The sequence below is a fragment of the Corvus kubaryi genome, unplaced genomic scaffold, assembly GCF_017639235.1.
Source record: "Corvus kubaryi isolate FWS band 111438036 unplaced genomic scaffold, C.kubaryi_AGA036_p1.0 37322, whole genome shotgun sequence".
In the NCBI taxonomy this organism is placed as follows: domain Eukaryota; kingdom Metazoa; phylum Chordata; class Aves; order Passeriformes; family Corvidae; genus Corvus; species Corvus kubaryi.
In genome coordinates, this window is record NW_024581101.1 from 3062352 (window position 1) to 3068918 (window position 6567).

A 6567-nucleotide genomic window follows, 5' to 3' on the forward strand; every position below is an offset into this window, starting at 1 on the left:
GGGACAGGTGTGAGGGGGATTGGGGATAGAGGATGGAGGGATTGAGGGTGAGGGACAGCTCTGAGGGGGATTGAGGTGGAAGGATTGGGGGTGAGGGACAGAGGATGAGGGGGATTGGGGATGAGGGACGGGGCTGAGGGAATTGGAAGTGAGGAGACGCGACGGCGGGGACAGGTCTGAGGGGGATCAAGGCTGCGGGAACAAGGCGTGAGGGGACGGGGGGTCAGCGGATGGGGGATAAAAGGATTGGGAATGAGGGACAGGAATGAAGAGACGGGGATGAAGTGGGGAACAGGCTTGAGGGGACGCGGACTGTCAGTGATCTGCGCTCAGGGGCACCGGCTGCGGCCCCGGCACGGGGAGGCTCTTCCTCCCACGGAACCGACAGAGGGGAAGGGGAAAAACCCCAAAAGTTTCGTTTGGTTGTGTTTTTTCGAAATTGCGAGGTGTGGGGACAGGAAGCGCGGGCGGCGGGGAGGCGCAGCCCGGTCCCTGCGGGGCCCGCGGCGGTGGGGAGCGAGAAGGAGCCGGGGCGGGAGCGGAGCCGCCTCGCCGTGGTTACAACAAACCGGTCCCGACGCCTTTGTTTCCAGGCATGTGTTCAGAGAAACACGACAGCACTGCCGAACGGGGGCAGGAAAAAGAGCGTGGATGAAAAAATAATATTCCCCCTTCACCGTTCGATTTTAGGAGCTGGAAAACACTAGGTGATACTGTCAAAAGTATGTTTTTAAAGGATAGAAAACTGCCTCAATGACAGTTTTTATTTGAACATGCTATGTGACTTATCAAGAAGCCCTGTCCTTTAGATAAAGCAAAGGAAGGCTCAAACCCTTCTTAATTGCCAAATAATTTTGATGAAATGAGCACGAACAAGGGAACAAGCTGGTGCATCCCATATCCCAAACACTTTCTATGCTGATTTTTTTTGACTCAGAAGTCAACCACTGCACAGACAAGTGTAGGATGCTGTGCTGCTCCAGTCCTTGATTAAATCCGAGTGAGCAGTCCCAAAAGCTGCCCATTCCCAGTTCCCCGGCGCTGAGGAGTTGCCTATTGTGAATGTGTCACTGCAGCAGCAGCCAGCTGGCACGTCAGCATTTCCATTGCAAGCCTATTTTTAAAGGTCTGGAACTCAACCATGGAAGACAAATGTTTTGGAGTGTGTACTGGGAATGTTTGTCCTTCAGAAAACAAAAATCAGGTGAGAAAATGGAGGATCAAAGTCACAGGTAGTTAATGTTGACAGAGAATTTATGCTTTAAATATAGAACTGTTCAGGCTGGGTCACTTTAGTTTTGTTATGGTAGGAGTGTGTGAACATGGAGCTTTTACAGCAATTAAGTGACAGGAGACGAAGGGCCGAGCCCCAGCTCTGCAGGCTGCTGGGGCACACACAGTGACATCCCAGTGCCTCTGCTGGTGACCCCTAATGAGCCAAATGGCCAAAGCTTCTGTGAGATTAAATCTGTATGCACTTGAGCAGTGCTATCAGACAGATCTTAATTTAAATATAAAGGAAATCTAGTGAGAAGTGATTTTTGAAAGTTCTTGGAGTGGTCAACAAGAACTTGTGTCTAAAACTCCCGTGGCAGATGCTGTTTTCCTGCATCTGACTTCTCCCATTGCTCCAAATAATAACAGGCTGCAAACAAGTGTTCTGCATCCCCAGGGATTTGAGAAGTTCAGAGGAAAGCAATAATTAAAGGAGTTAGGACTGTTATTTGTGTCAAAGGCTAGAAAAGGGAAATTATTATGTATGTAGATATAAGAAAAAGTAAATTCAGAATTTCTGTTACTCTAGGTCTCACAACCAAACAAGTAAAAAGTATTCAATAAAAAGGCAACAATATGTCACAGAAATGTAAAAATTAGCAAGCTTCCCCTCAAATGCTGTTTGACAAAGAAATAAACCACCAAAAATACATTAGCAAATCACTGATTTAGGAGGACCAGGGCCTCATGTCTTGGGTTTCAAATGAATATTTAGATATTATATAGCTGGATATTAATTGCCCCTATTTCCAGAGCATCTAATCTGCCTGTAGGGGTATCAGATCTCATTTGGTGCCCAGCTTTCAGCTGGGGGTATCACATCCCTGCTGTGCAATTTGCAGCTGAATATTCCTGACATTTCAGCACCTTCATCTGTTCAGCAGGTTCTGCCCATTCCAACCCTCAGCAGGTCCTTGTATGAGCAGCATGAGAACCTCTGAGGGATTTTGATTAGATGAAGAGTTCCAAATAATTAGTTTCTTAATATAGATTCACTTCAAAATTAATTCTATAGCATGGTAAAGTTGCTGAGAGTAGTATTTTACTGAGCCTAATAGGAAAGGAGTAAAAATAATAAAAATAAAAATAAAAATAAAAATAGTAATAAATGGGATCTGCAGCCAAAATTCAGCTTGTTCAGTATGACTAACATGAAATCCAAGCACTCAATTGTCCCTTTTATGCACCTGCAGCCACCTGACAGCACCCATACTTACTTTACTTATTCAATTTCCCTGAAAATCGTCAATCACACACTTGAACATATGAACAACAGCTTATTTACGAATTTAAAAAATCCCTGCACATTTCCTGCATGTCATTCCAGCAGGACATTTCTCAGAGAGGCCAATTACAGACTGACATTCCCTCTCCAGTTTTCTGTTAATCTGCAGCTACCCTAAACGAGATTATTTCAGAAGAATCCTTCAAACTTTGAGTTCATTCACCCAGAAAGTTTTTCAAGAAAGGAAAAATAAGAATATTATCATCAGGCCAGTGTCTTTTGTTCCGCTCCTTCCCCCAGGCGGTGACACTGAACCCGAACCACGGCAAGGACAGCAGAGCTCCCCCTGGAAAGCCAGGGAATAGAGGAATGTGTGGATAGTGCCTCATTCAGCAAGAGCTCAGGAAGGAAACTGTGCAAAAAGCAAAGCTTGAGGAAGCTGCCCCTGCCTGTTTCACTCTGCTTTTACAACGCTGGTAACACCGCTGAAGGGAGCAGGTACAAATTTGCCTTTCGGGATCCAGTTCAAGGCAGGCTGAACTCTAGGATCGATTGTGAAGGTGGTTTGGGGGGATACAGTTAATTTCTCAGGGCGAGTTTATTCAAGTTCATCGTCATTTCGCCTTTAATCCGTTGTACAATACGATTTAAGCACATTTTCAGAGTCAGAGCAGCACAGCCCTGCCCTGTTGTGTGGATGAGTGCTCGTGGGTACAAAGCACATCCTGTTTGTGCCACTCGCTCTCCTACGTGGAGGAAAAACAACTGTCCTGATGCAACAAAAAAGTGTCCTTGTATCCTTGAGTCCCTGGCAGAATTGTTCCAGAGGAGGGACTGCTTCACACAGAGCGTGGGGAGCTCTCACATGGGCTCAGTGGGACAGCTGTGGCCATCAAAATGTGGAAATCCTCTACACACAGAGGAAATTGCTCAGGTCCTAAGGAGGTAAATGCAGCAAGATTTTCACAATTAAAGACACTGGTATCCCAATATCAAACATCTGTATGCAGATGAAGTTATGGAACAGCATCATGACAAAATCTTCAGTCAATGCTATATGGTCTGAATATAAAACGAAAATATGAGAGTCCACTCCCCCCCTGTATATTCTGATATTTAAAATCTGCATCTAGAGCCAAGCTCAGAGGGGTGTGTGTGTATTCACAGGGATGTGGTATCAAATACAGTTTGACTTTGGTAAGCAGTTTATTGTCTGCTTTGCCCCATTGCGTGGAGCCACTCACAGGAGGAAGCAGCCGGAATCATTCTTACTTACACTCTGTTGTGGTTATGTCAGTGCACAAAGTGCGAGGGAAGAGGCCTGTAGTGAATCCCTGCCTCAGCTTCATTATATTTCTCCATCTCATCTTTGTACTTTCGTAGCAAGGTTTTAAAAGCTCACTTAGGGATAAAAAAAGGAAGCCAATTGGAGATGATGCTCCCAGATCAACACCTTAAGAAAGATCTACTATTTCGTTCTCACCGTCAAAGCAAACATATTTTGGGGGATATTTTGGAACCACAGGACAGACTTAGCAGCAAATTTTGCCACATTTGTCCAAAATGAGCTCAAGAAATATCTCAGCCATATGGAAAATACAATGAATTTATCTCTGCTGATCACAGAGCTTTGACAGTAGAGGATGAAAACTGCAGATAGGCACAGTGAATGAAGATCCTACTAGACTTTTTTATGCTTATATATACTTGCTTTCACTTAAAACTTTTACCTTTCCTTCATTTTGAAATGCATTTTGAAATTAAATGTCCTATAGTTTATATTTTTCCCCCAGACTGAGTGAATGCTACAAACCAGCCAACTGACACATCTCAGTTCTTCTCTACCCTCAAAGGAAAATCTAAATTAAAGATGCAGTATCCTGTCTCCACCCTGGCCAGGAAAGCAGATGCCAGACAGAACCTACAAACAGGGTAAGCAATAGCTAAAAATACAGCTCCAGATTTGTGTTCAGGCTCAAGCAATTCAGGTTTCATGAGCCAAGGGTGAGATCCTGCACAGAACACTCTTGTTGGATATTTCTTCCATCAGTTTCCCCAAGCTTTCTGGAATATCTACATTTACAGTGATCATAACACCTCACAAATTCCACCCTTATCACCAAAGTACCTCACTCTGAGCCTGCTGCTTAGCTTCACCTGGTGTTCCCTGGCTTTATATTGCAAGGGAGAGGGATTAATCCCCCTCTGCACATTGTTTGGGATTTTACACCGGGGTATATCCATCCCACCTCCACCATCCCACCAGGCACTGCTCCGTTCCCTCACTCAGAGCTGAAGGGTGGGGAAATTCCTGTTTCTCTGCACACATTTTCACTATATATATATATTATATTTGGAATAAACATAAAATAGTTGTCAATAATGTACACAAATTACGAAGAGAAGGAAAGTAATGAGCAGCCATCAGCGCCCCAAGTCCTGTGGGAAATGACAAGGGACTCAGAGTAAATCACAGGCCCACCACGAGGGCACAGCAGGGATGGAGTAAGGAGGGGGCTGGTTTTACATCCATGAGTGACACTGCAGGGATGGACACTCAGGCTTTGTGTGCACTTTTGGAGTCTGACCTTAGCAAAGCCCAGCAGAGACCACAGAAATCCTTCAGCCTCCACGTAATGACTCAGTGAAAACCCCAAGGCCCAGCTTTGTCCAACCTCTTCCTAAGGACTCATAAACCAGAATTTCTTTGGTAATTCATCTCTTTCCAAAAGCTACTGAAGGAAATATGACCAACTGTATTTCTCATAGAAACTCCCAAGGTTAGCTGAGCCAAGTGCAGTCAGAAAACATAATTAAATCCTGAAATAAGTCACTGCAGCAGTGTGCACACACCAACAGATGGCAAATCTACCACAAGCAATTGATCCTTTTTTTAAAAAAACTGAATCTCACATACTTTTGTCTTTTCCCAGAACTTGCTTCATTATATTTCTTCAAACCTGATTTATCCTTGAAGCTAAAACCAAGCCTGAAAAATCCAACTGGAATTCAGAGCGAATTTTGCCTCAGAGCACAGAATAAACCACCATGATGTTCCAATATGCTAATGTATCAACAATGATGAATACTTAAGGGATTGATTGCATCCAAAATCATCGTGATCTCCATCTTCAGGGAAGTTTTTGTGACAGCAGAAGGTGTTACTTCTGCAATGAGAGAGAGCCAAAGATGTTGCCAGTTCCTAACTTTAGCTAGGAGCCCACATACCATGCCTCAAACCAGTATCCTAATCATCTCAGGTGAAAATTCTTCCCATTTTGGAAGATTATAATTAACTTCCTACTGAGCCATGCTTAGAAATATGCCTCAACCTGGAAGATTAAATAGGAACTTAGTATCTGTCAGAAATAATTCAGCAGTAGCTGTTTGTGTCTTGCAGTATAAAGATACCAGTTTAAAATTATATATTTAGAAGTTGTTTTCTCCTTATTGTGTAACAAAAGGACTTGACTGGATGAGTAATAGCTGCATTACTGGAGCAGAGAGGAGGTCGTGAATGCCACTTCAGGAATGTTAGTTTGGGTCTTCAGATAATTGCTGCAGCAGCAGTGAGTGCTGAAAGGGTCCCCGCTCCTGGAGGGACAGAGATCCACATCCTTCCAGCCTACTGCTGCTCTGGGACTCCTGGGGGTCACCACAACTTCACTGCTAATTCCTCTCCACTAAAATCAAGGTTATTTTCAAGCTGTCTTGACTTTGCTCCTGTTCCAATTGGGGCACAACTTGACTCATCAGTTCTTTATTTGGAACACACATCACATTTCTGCACTTCATCAGTTCTGCTCCCAGTGAGGTCACTCGTTTGTGGCCATTCTATACTTCCTGCAAGTGCCCAGCTCTCAGTTTCACCTTTTCCCACTGCCCTGAGCTTGGAGCCACCCTTCAGCCAAGGATGCTCTTTGTAGACCTGTGACTTTGGGTTCAGCAGGACACAGGCTGAGCACATTCTGGAATTCGTTTCAGAATCAGTATCTGAAGCCCAGCTTCTTTTCCCATTAACTCTGGTGACAATATTCATAATAATTTCAATGGGAGCATGATAATTC

The 6567-nt window shown here is 44.2% G+C and overlaps 1 protein-coding gene and 1 long non-coding RNA gene across 3 annotated transcripts in view; one reads left to right on the forward strand and one right to left on the reverse strand.

Moving 5' to 3' along the window:
- Window positions 1–620, reverse strand: part of RPS6KA6 (ribosomal protein S6 kinase A6) — a 37250-nt gene extending 36630 nt beyond the window's left edge. Inside the window, exon 1 of the mRNA XM_042029262.1 lies at window positions 612–620. The gene's annotated coding sequence lies outside the window, so the exon portion shown is untranslated. The remainder of the gene's footprint in view (window positions 1–611) is intronic.
- Window positions 274–5609, forward strand: LOC121665261. 2 transcript variants are annotated; one of them, XR_006016299.1, is made up of 3 exons: window positions 274–1204; window positions 2801–4432; window positions 5434–5609. It is a non-coding gene; the product is annotated as an uncharacterized LOC121665261 (long non-coding RNA). The 2 variants fall into 2 exon arrangements; XR_006016298.1 differs by having other exon boundaries at window positions 274–4432.
- Window positions 5610–6567: the final 958 nt, after the last annotated feature.